Raw genomic sequence first — 12,208 nt, forward strand, 5'->3', positions numbered from 1 at the left:
CCCTTACCCTGACCAGTGTCCTCTCTGCCCAGTGCCCTCTGCTCAGTGCCAGTCTGACCAGTATAACATTCTGCCAGTGCCAGTACTGACCAGTACCCTCTCCTGCCAGTTACCCCTCCTGCTCAGTGCCTCTCTGCTCAGTGCCCCCTGCTCAGTGCCAGTACAGCCAGTGCCCCCTGCCAGTGCCCTCTCTGCCAGTGCCCTCTCTGCACATCAGTGCCCTCTCTGCCAGTATAACTCCCCTGACCAGTGCCACCTGCTCAGTGCCCTAACATTGCCCCAGACCAGTGCCCTCAGACCAGTGCCCCCCTGCCAGTGCTCAGTCTCTGCTCAGTGCCATCTGCCCCAGACCAGTCAGTGCCCTACAGACCAGTGCTTCCTGCTCAGTACAGACCAGTATCAGTGCCCTCTCTGCTCAGTATCCAGTGCCTCTCTGCCAGTGCCCTCTCTGCTCAGTGCCCTCTCTGCTCAGTGCCTCTACTCCCAGACCCTCTCTGCCAGTGCCAGTATAACCATCTCTGCTCAGTGCTCTCTCTGCTCAGTGCCCTCCTGCTCAGTGCCTCTCTGCCCAGTGTCCTCCTGACCAGTGCCCTCAGACCAGTATAGACCCTCTCTGCTCAGTGCAGACCTGCTCAGTGCCTCTCTGCTCAGTGCCTATCTGCTCAGTGCCCTCTCTGCTCATTGCCCTCTCTGCTCAGTGCTCTCTCCGCTACAGTGCCAGTCTGCTCAGTGCCCTCTCTGCTCAGTGCCTCTCTGCTCAGTGCCCTCTCTGCTCAGAACCCTCTCTGCTCAGTGCTAACTTACTGCCAGTGCCCTCTCTGCTCAGTGCCCTCTATGCCAGTGCCCCTCTGCTCAGTGCCCTCTACTGCCAGTGCTAACTCTCTGCTCAGTGCCCTCTCTGCTCAGTGCCCCTGCCAGTGCAGACCAGTCTGCTCAGTGCTCTGCCAGTGCCCTCCTGCTCAGTGCCCTCTCTGCTCAGTGCCCCAGCTCAGTGCCCTCTCTGCCAGTGCTCTCTACAGCTCAGTGCTCTCATCACTCCAGACCGCTGTCATCAAATGGGAGTCAAACTATCCACAAGTTCTGACTGAGCGACCAGTTTCTCTTCTTCAGTATTCATAAAAACATATAACGAGAAGCGCCAGTAATCTGTTTTGTGTTTGTGGGGAAGTGTTTAGTAAATGAGTCTCCAGTATACCATTACACATGGTAAATGTATGGTAAACCCAGGGAGACCTGTCAGAACACCAGCACAGTGGTTACGAATAACATTACCCCAGACCAGTACAGACCAGTACAGACCAGTATAACATTACCCCAGACCAGTACAGACCAGTACAGACCAGTATACCATTACCCCAGACCAGTACAGACCAGTATACCATTACCCCAGACCAGTACAGACCAGTATACCATTACCCCAGACCAGTACAGACCAGTATACCATTACCCCAGACCAGTACAGACCAGTATATACCATTACCCCAGACCAGTACAGACCAGTACAGACCATTACCCCAGACCAGTACAGACCAGTACAGACCAGTACAGACCAGTATAACATTACCCCAGACCAGTACAGACCAGTATAACATTACCCCAGACCAGTACAGACCAGTACAGACCAGTATACCATTACCCCAGACCAGTACAGACCAGTACAGACCAGTATACCATTACCCCAGACCAGTACAGACCAGTACAGACCAGTATAACATTACCCCAGACCAGTACAGACCAGTACAGACCAGTATACCATTACCCCAGACCAGTACAGACCAGTACAGACCAGTATACCATTACCCCAGACCAGTACAGACCAGTACAGACCAGTATACCATTACCCCAGACCAGTACAGACCAGTACAGACCAGTATACCATTACCCCAGACCAGTACAGACCAGTATAACATTACCCCAGACCACAGACCAGTACAGACCAGTATACCATTACCCCAGACCAGTACAGACCAGTATACCATTACCCCAGACCAGTACAGACCAGTATACCATTACCCCAGACCAGTACAGACCAGTACAGACCATTACCCCCAGACCAGTACAGACCAGTACAGACCAGTACAGACCAGTACAGACCAGTATAACATGACCCCAGACCAGTACAGACCAGTATAACATTACCCCAGACCAGTACAGACCAGTACAGACCAGTATACCATTACCCCAGACCAGTACAGACCAGTACAGACCAGTATACCATTACCCCAGACCAGTACAGACCAGTACAGACCAGTATAACATTACCCCAGACCAGTACAGACCATTACAGACCAGTATACCATTACCCCAGACCAGTACAGACCAGTATAACATTACCCCAGACCAGAACAGACCAGTACAGACCAGTTTAACATTACCCCAGACCAGTACAGACCAGTACATACCAGTATACCATTACCCCAGACCAGTACAGACCAGTACAGACCAGTATAACATTACCCCAGACCAGTACAGACCAGTATACCATTACCCCAGACCAGTACAGACCAGTACAGACCAGTATACCATTACCCCAGACCAGTACAGACCAGTACAGACCAGTATAACATTACCCCAGACCAGTACAGACCAGTACAGACCAGTACAGACCAGTACAGACCAGTATCCATTACCCCAGACCAGTACAGGACCAGTATACCATTACCCCAGACCAGTACAGACCAGTACAGACCAGTATACCATTACCCCAGACCAGTACAGACCAGTACAGACCAGTACAGACCAGTATAACATTACCCCAGACCAGTACAGACCAGTATACCATTACCCCAGACCACAGCATGATGGTAAACCCAGGGTAGACCTTATAACAGAACACCAGCACAGTGGTTACAGACCATAACATTACCCCAGACCAGTACAGACCAGTACAGACCATTACCCCAGACCAGTACAGACCAGTACAGACCAGTACAGACCAGTACAGACCAGTACAGACCAGTATAACATTACCCCAGACCAGTACAGACCAGTACAGACCAGTATACCATTACCCCAGACCAGTACAGACCAGTACAGACCAGTATACCATTACCCCAGACCAGTACAGACCAGTACAGACCAGTATACCATTACCCCAGACCAGTACAGACCAGTACAGACCAGTATAACATTCCCCAGACCAGAACAGACCAGTACAGACCAGTATAACATTACCCCAGACCAGTACAGACCAGTACAGACCAGTACAGACCAGTATAACATTACCCCAAACCAGTACAGACCATTACAGACCAGTATACCATTACCCCAGACCAGAACAGACCAGTACAGACCAGTATAACATTACCCCAGACCAGTACAGATCCAGTACAGACCAGTATACCATTACCCCAGACCAGTACAGACCAGTACAGACCAGTATAACATTACCCCAGACCAGTACAGACCAGTACAGACCAGTATACCATTACCCCAGACCAGTACAGACCAGTACAGACCAGTATACCATTACCCCAGACCAGTACAGACCAGTACAGACCAGTATACCATTACCCCAGACCAGTACAGACCAGTACAGACCAGTATAACATTCCCTCAGACCAGAACAGACCAGTACAGACCAGTATAACATTACCCCAGACCAGTACAGACCAGTACAGACCAGTATACCATTACCCCAAACCAGTACAGACCATTACAGACCAGTATACCATTACCCCAGACCAGAACAGACCAGTACAGACCAGTATAACATTACCCCAGACCAGTACAGATCAGTACAGACCAGTATACCATTACCCCAGACCAGTACAGACCAGTACAGACCAGTATAACATTACCCCAGACCAGTACAGACCAGTACAGACCAGTATAACATTACCCCAGACCAGAACAGACCAGTACAGACCAGTATAACATTACCCCAGACCAGTACACCATTACCCCAGACCAGTACAGACCAGTACAGACCAGTATACCATTACCCCAGACCAGTACAGACCAGTACAGACCAGTATAACATTACCCCAGACCAGTACAGACCAGTACAGACGAGTACAGACCAGTACAGACCAGTATCCATTACCCCAGACCAGTACAGACCAGTATACCATTACCCCAGACCAGTACAGACCAGTACAGACCAGTATAACATTACCCCAGACCAGTACAGACCAGTACAGACCAGTATACCATTACCCCAGACCACAGCATGATGGTAAACCCAGGGAGACCTTTCAGAACACCAGCACAGTGGTTACGAATAACATTACCCCAGACCAGTACAGACCAGTACAGACCAGTACAGACCCTTAACCCCAGACCAGTACAGACCAGTACAGACCTGTACAGACCAGTACAGACCAGTATAACATTACCCCAGACCAGTACAGACCAGTATAACATTACCCCAGACCAGTACAGACCAGTACAGACCAGTATACCATTACCCCAGACCAGTACAGACCAGTACAGACCAGTATACCATTACCCCAGACCAGTACAGACCAGTATACCATTACCCCAGACCAGTACAGACCAGTACAGACCAGTATAACATTCCCTCAGACCAGAACAGACCAGTACAGACCAGTATAACATTACCCCAGACCAGTACAGACCAGTACAGACCAGTATACTATTACCCCAGACCAGTAGGTCTCAGTTGCAAATGAGAACATTTCTCAACCAGCCAGACCAGTAAATAAACCAGTTCTCAACTAGCCTACCTGGTTAAATAAAGGTGTTCTCAACCCCAGCCTACAGACTGGTTAAATAAAGGTGTTCTCAACCAGCCTACCTGGTTAAATAAAGGTGTTCCCAACCAGCCAGACCAGTACAGACCAGTAAAGGTGTTCTCCAACTAGCCTACCTGGTTAAATAAACTTGTTCTCAACTAGCCTACCTGGTTAAATAAAGGTGTTCTCAACTAGCCTACCTGGTTAAATAAAGGTGTTCTCAACTAGCCTACCTGGTTAAATAAAGGTGTTCTCAACTAGCCTACCTGGTTAAATAAAGGTGTTCTCAACTAGCCTACCTGGTTAAATACAGGTGTTCTCAACTAGCCTACCTGGTTAAATAAAGGTGTTCTCAACCAGCCTACCTGGTTAAATAAAGGTGTTCTCAACTAGCCTACCTGGTTAAATAAAGGTGTTCTCAACTAGCCTACCTGGTTAAATACAGGTGTTCTCAACTAGCCTACCTGGTTAAATAAAGGTGTTCTCAACTAGCCTACCTGATTAAAGAAAGGTGTTCTCAACTAGCCTACCTGGTTAAATACAGGTGTTCTCAACTAGCCTACCTGGTTAAATACAGGTGTTCTCAACTAGCCTACCTGGTTAAATAAAGGTGTTCTCAACTAGCCTACCTGGTTAAATACAGGTGTTCTCAACTAGCCTACCTGGTTAAATAAAGGTGTTCTCAACTAGCCTACCTGGTTAAATAAAGGTGTTCTCAACTAGCCTACCTGGTTAAATAAAGGTGTTCTCAACTAGCCTACCTGGTTAAATAAAGGTGTTCTCAACTAGCCTACCTGGTTAAATAAAGGTGTTCTCAACTAGCCTACCTGGTTAAATAAAGGTGTTCTCAACTAGCCTACCTGGTTAAATAAAGGTGTTCTCAACTAGCCTACCTGGTTAAATAAAGGTGTTCTCAACTAGCCTACCTGGTTAAATAAAGGTGTTCTCAACTAGCCTACCTGGTTAAATAAAGGTGTTCTCAACTAGCCTACCTGGTTAAATAAAGGTGTTCTCAACTAGCCTACCTGGTTAAATAAAGGTGTTCTCAACTAGCCTACCTGGTTAAATAAGGTGTTCTCAACTAGCCTACCTGGTTAAATAAAGGTGTTCTCAACCAGCCTACCTGGTTAAATAAAGGTGTTCTCAACTAGCCTACCTGGTTAAATAAAGGTGTTCTCAACTAGCCTACCTGGTTAAATAAAGGTGTTCTCAACTAGCCTACCTGGTTAAATAAAGGTGTTCTCAACTAGCCTACCTGATTAAAGAAAGGTGTTCTCAACTAGCCTACCTGGTTAAATAAAGGTGTTCTCAACTAGCCTACCTGGTTAAATAAAGGTGTTCTCAACTAGCCTACCTGGTTAAATAAAGGTGTTCTCAACTAGCCTACCTGGTTAAATAAAGGTGTTCTCAACTAGCCTACCTGGTTAAATAAAGGTGTTCTCAACTAGCCTACCTGGTTAAATAAAGGTGTTCTCAACTAGCCTACCTGGTTAAATAAAGGTGTTCTCAACTAGCCTACCTGGTTAAATAAAGGTGTTCTCAACTAGCCTACCTGGTTAAATAAAGGTGTTCTCAACTAGCCTACCTGGTTAAATAAAGGTGTTCTCAACTAGCCTACCTGGTTAAATAAAGGTGTTCTCAACTAGCCTACCTGGTTAAATAAAGGTGTTCTCAACTAGCCTACCTGGTTAAATAAAGGTGTTCTCAACTAGCCTACCTGGTTAAATAAAGGTGTTCTCAACTAGCCTACCTGGTTAAATAAAGGTGTTCTCAACTAGCCTACCTGGTTAAATAAAGGTGTTCTCAACTAGCCTACCTGGTTAAATAAAGGTGTTCTCAACTAACCTACCTGGTTAAATAAAGGTGTTCTCAACTAGCCTACCTGGTTAAATAAAGGTGTTCTCAACTAGCCTACCTGGTTAAATAAAGGTGTTCTCAACTAGCCTACCTGGTTAAATAAAGGTGTTCTCAACTAGCCTACCTGGTTAAATAAAGGTGTTCTCAACTAGCCTACCTGGTTAAATAAAGGTGTTCTCAACTAGCCTACCTGGTTAAATAAAGGTGTTCTCAACTAGCCTACCTGGTTAAATAAAGGTGTTCTCAACTAGCCTACCTGGTTAAATAAAGGTGAAATAAAATGAATAAAATAAATAAATGAATAAATGAATAAATAATACAAAGCTCCATTTACAATCGCTGACGGGAGTATTTCAGGAAACAGGAAACAGTGCTTCAGGAAACAGAGCTTCAGGAAACAGTGTTTCAGGAAACAGTGCTTCAGGAAACAGAGCTTCAGGAAACAGTGCTTCAGGAAACAGGGGTTCAGGACACAGCGCTTCAGGAAACAGTACTTCAGGAAACAGAGCTTCAGGAAACAGTGTTTCAGGAAACAGTGCTTCAGGAAACAGAGATTCAGGAAACAGAGCTTCAGGAAACAGTGCTTCAGGAAACAGGGGTTCAGGACACAGCGCTTCAGGAAACAGTACTTCAGGAAACAGGAATTCAGGAAACAGGGCTTCAGGAAACAGCCACTTTACAATAGTGCATCTAGGTCTTTTAGGAAACACTTTATCCTATTTAGGTAAAACAGTGCTTCAGGAAACAGTGCTATCAGGAAACAGTGCTTCAGGAAACAGTGCTTCAGGAAACAGTTCTTCAGGAAACAGAGCTTCAGGAAACAGTATATTCAGGAAACAGTGCTTCAGGAAACAGTGCACCAGGAAACAGTATATTCAGGAAACAGTGTTCAGGAAACAGTGATTCAGGAAACAGTGCTTCGGGAAACAGTGCTTCAGGAAACAGTGCTTCAGGAAACAGGGCTTCAGGAAACAGTGCTTCAGGAAACAGTGCTTCAGGAAACAGTGCTTCAGGACACAGTGCTTCAGGAAACAGTATATTCAGGAAACAGTGCTTCAGGTAACAGTGCTTCAGGTAACAGTATATTCAGGAAACAGGGCTTCAGGAAACAGTGCTTCAGGAAACAGTGCTTCAGGAAACAGTATATTCAGGAAACAGTGATTTCAGGAAACAGTGCTTCAGGTAACAGTGCTTCAGGAAACAGTGATTCAGGAAACAGTGCTTCAGGAAACAGTTCTTCAGGAAACAGAGCTTCAGGAAACAGTATATTCAGGAAACAGTGCTTCAGGAAACAGTATATTCAGGAAACAGGGATTCAGGAAACAGTGCTTCAGGAAACAGTGCTTCAGGAAACAGTTCTTCAGGAAACAGAGCTTCAGGAAACAGTATATTCAGGAAACAGTGCTTCAGGAAACAGTGCACCAGGAAACAGTATATTCAGGAAACAGTGTTCAGGAAACAGTGATTCAGGAAACAGTGCTTCGGGAAACAGTGCTTCAGGAAACAGTGCTTCAGGAAACAGTGCTTCAGGAAACAGTGCTTCAGGAAACAGTGCTTCAGGACACAGTGCTTCAGGAAACAGTATATTCAGGAAACAGTGCTTCAGGTAACAGTGCTTCAGGTAACAGTATATTCAGGAAACAGGGCTTCAGGAAACAGTGCTTCAGGAAACAGTGCTTCAGGAAACAGTATATTCAGGAAACAGTGATTTCAGGAAACAGTGCTTCAGGTAACAGTGCTTCAGGAAACAGTGATTCAGGAAACAGTGCTTCAGGAAACAGTTCTTCAGGAAACAGAGCTTCAGGAAACAGTATATTCAGGAAACAGTGCTTCAGGAAACAGTATATTCAGGAAACAGGGATTCAGGAAACAGTGATTCAGGAAACAGTGCTTCAGGAAACAGTATTTTCAGGAAACTTTGATCCAGGAAACAGTACTTCAGGAAACAGTGCTTCAGGAAACAGTGCTTCAGGAAACAGTGCTTCAGGAAACAGTATATTCAGGAAACAGTGCTTCAGGAAACAGTATATTCAGGAAACAGGGGCTCAGGAAACAGTGCTTCAGGAAACAGTGATTCAGGAAACAGTGCTTCAGGAAACAGTGATTCAGGAAACAGTGCTTCAGGAAACAGTGCTTCAGGAAACAGAGCTTCAGGAAACAGTATATTCAGGAAACAGTGCTTCAGGAAACAGTGCTTCAGGAAACAGTGCTTCAGGAAACAGGGTTCCAGGAAACAGTATATTCAGGAAACAGTGCTTCAGGAAACAGTATATTCAGGAAACAGGAATTCAGTAAACAGTGCTTCAGGAAACAGTGCTTCAGGAAACAGTGCTTCAGGAAACAGTATATTCAGGAAACAGGGCTTCAGGAAACAGTGATTCAGGAAACAGGGATTCAGGAAACAGTATATTCAGGAAACAGGGATTCAGGAAACAGTGCTTCAGGAAACAGTGCTTCAGGAAACCGTGCTTCAACAGTGGACCAGTCAGTCAACTAGCAAGACATTGTTGTCATTTTATAACGGGTGATGATCAGCAGAAATAAGGGAGTAACTAACTATCTCTCATAGTAGTAGATGTGACTCAAACACAGCTAATAGCTAACATTCGCCAAAACAAGCTAGCTAGCTACTGTACTTAGTGAAACCCCTATGAGGAACACAGCTAATAGCTAACATTAGCCAAAACAAGCTAGCTAGCTACTGTACTTAGTGAAACCCCTATGAGGAACACAGCTAATAGCTAACATTAGCCAAAACAAGCTAGCTAACTACTGTACTTAGTGAAACCCCTATGAGGAACACAGCTAATAGCTAACATTAGCCAAAACAAGCTAGCTAGCTACTGTACTTAGTGAAACCCCTATGAGGAACACAGCTAATAACTAACATTCGCCAAAACAAGCTAGCTAGCTACTGTACTTAGTGAAACCCCTATGAGGACCACAGCTAATAGCTAACATTAGCCAAAACAAGCTAGCTAACTACTGTACTTAGTGAAACCCCTATGAGGAACACAGCTAATAGCTAACATTAGCCAAAACAAGCTAGCTAGCTACTGTACTTAGTGAAACCCCTATGAGGAACACAGCTAATAGCTAACATTAGCCAAAACAAGCTAGCTAACTACTGTACTTAGTGAAACCCCTTATGAGGAACACAGCTAATAACTAACATTCGCCAAAACAAGCTAGCTAGCTACTGTACTTAGTGAAACCCCTATGAGGACCACAGCTAATAGCTAACATTAGCCAAAACAAGCTAGCTAACTACTGTACTTAGTGAAACCCCTTATGAGGAACACAGCTAATAACTAACTAACTCTCAGCAGGAAGCTTGTCTCGTTGCCTGACAGAGAAAGCAGGAGATGTTCTGGTCCAGTTTTGGCAGCAGATATCTATGAGTTGGGTTCTCAACTCTTGACATACTTTAACAATACATTTTAATAACAGGAACTCAGAGTTGCCGGGGCAACAAAACGGAGCCAGGAATAGACATGCTTGTTGAAAACTTCAACCAGCCGCACACACCTCTCATTAGGACTGAGTGAGTGAGTGTGTATGTGTGTGTGTGTGTGTGTGTGTGTGTGTGTGTGTGTTGTTTTCTAACACCACAGACAGCTGGGCAGCTATGAGGTGTGTGAATCACAGTTCATTTACTTTTCTGGGTTATAATATTTACACTGGAGAGTTCTGACCACCTACCTGGGAACGACCACTGCTTACAGTCTGGCTAGAGGGACACACACACACACACACGCGCACACGCACACACACACACACACGCACGCACGCACACACACACACACATACACACACACGTATTCTCAAGAATGCAGAAATGCCGAGAGAGAGAAACATCTCCCATCATAGTAAAAGTGGGACCGTGACATTTAAAACAGCCACTTTAAAAGTAAAAAAAATCCTGTTTAAAAGACAATAATAACAGTTTAATTAAAATTTAACGTAAATTTCACAATGTACCTATACTACCATTACTGGAGCTCAGTTCCACCTCGCAGTGGTTGGTCATCTCCTTCTCATTTAACTTCTCCAAGTGTTACCATACAGGACTTTATGGATGTCGCTTGACGTTCTCTGACCAGCTACAGACCAGACCAGCTACAGACCAGACCATCTACAGACCAGAACAGCTACAGACCAGGCCAGCTACCAACCAGGCCAGCTACAGACCAGGCCAGCTACCAACCAGGCCAGCTACAGACCAGCTACAGACCAGACCAGCTACAGACCAGAACAGCTACAGACCAGACCAGCTACAACCAGACCAGCTACAGACCAGACCAGCTACCACCAGACCAGCTACAGACCAGACCAGCTACAGACCAGAACAGCTACAGACCAGACCAGCTACAACCAGACCAGCTACAGACCAGACCAGCTACCACCCGGGCCAGCTACAGACCAGGCCAGCTACCGACCAGGCCAGCTACAGACCAGACCAGCTACAGAACAGCTACAGAGCAGACCAGCTACAGACCAGACCAGCTACAGAACAGACCAGCTACAGAACAGACCAGCTACAGACCAGCTACAGACCAGATCAGCTACAGACCAGACCAACTACAGACCAGCTACAGACCAGACCAGCTACAGACCAGACCAGCTACAGAACAGCTACAGAACAGCTACAGAACAGCTACAGACCAGACCAGCTACAGAACAGACCAGCTACAGACCAGACCAGCTACAGAACAGAACAGCTACAGACCAGACCAGCTACAGACCAGACCAGCAACAGAACAGCTACAGACCAGACCAGCTACAGAACAGACCAGCTACAGAACAGCTACAGACAAGACTAGCTACAGACCAGCTACAGACCAGACCAGCTACAGACCAGCTACAGACCAGACCAGCTACAGACCAGCTACAGACCAGACCAGCTACAGACCAGCTACAGACCAGCTACAGACCAGACCAGCTACAGACCAGCTACAGACCAGACCAGCTACAGACCAGCTACAGACGAGACCAGCTACAGACCAGCTACAGACCAGACCAGCTACAGACCAGCTAGACCAGACCAGCTACAGACCAGACCAGCTACAGACCAGACCAGCTACAGACCAGACCAGCTACAGACCAGACCAGCTACAGACCAGAACAGCTACAGACCAGACCAGCTTTAGGCCAGACCAGTACAGACCAGACCAGCTACAGACCAGTACAGACCAGACCAGCTACAGACCAGACCAGCTTTAGGCCAGACCAGTACAGACCAGTACAGACCAGTACAGACCAGCTTCAGACAACAGTAAAGGATATGGATTACAGACCAGTACAGACCAGTAGTAAAGGATATGGGTTACAGACCAGTACAGACCAGTACAGACCAGTAGTAAAGGATATGGGTTACAGACCAGTACAGACCAGCAGTAAAGGATATGGGTTACAGACCAGTACAGACCAGTACAGACCAGTACAGACCAGCAGTAAAGGATATGGGTTACAGACCAGTACAGACCAGTACAGACCAGTACAGACCAGTACAGACCAGCAGTAAAGGATATGGGTTACAGACCAGTACAGACCAGCAGTAAAGGATATGGGTTACAGACCAGTACAGACCAGTACAGACCAGTACAGACCAGTACAGACCAGTACAGACAGCAGTAAAGGATATGGGTTAAAGA

Source organism: Oncorhynchus nerka, unplaced genomic scaffold, assembly GCF_034236695.1.
Source record: "Oncorhynchus nerka isolate Pitt River unplaced genomic scaffold, Oner_Uvic_2.0 unplaced_scaffold_408, whole genome shotgun sequence".
Lineage (NCBI taxonomy): Eukaryota > Metazoa > Chordata > Actinopteri > Salmoniformes > Salmonidae > Oncorhynchus > Oncorhynchus nerka.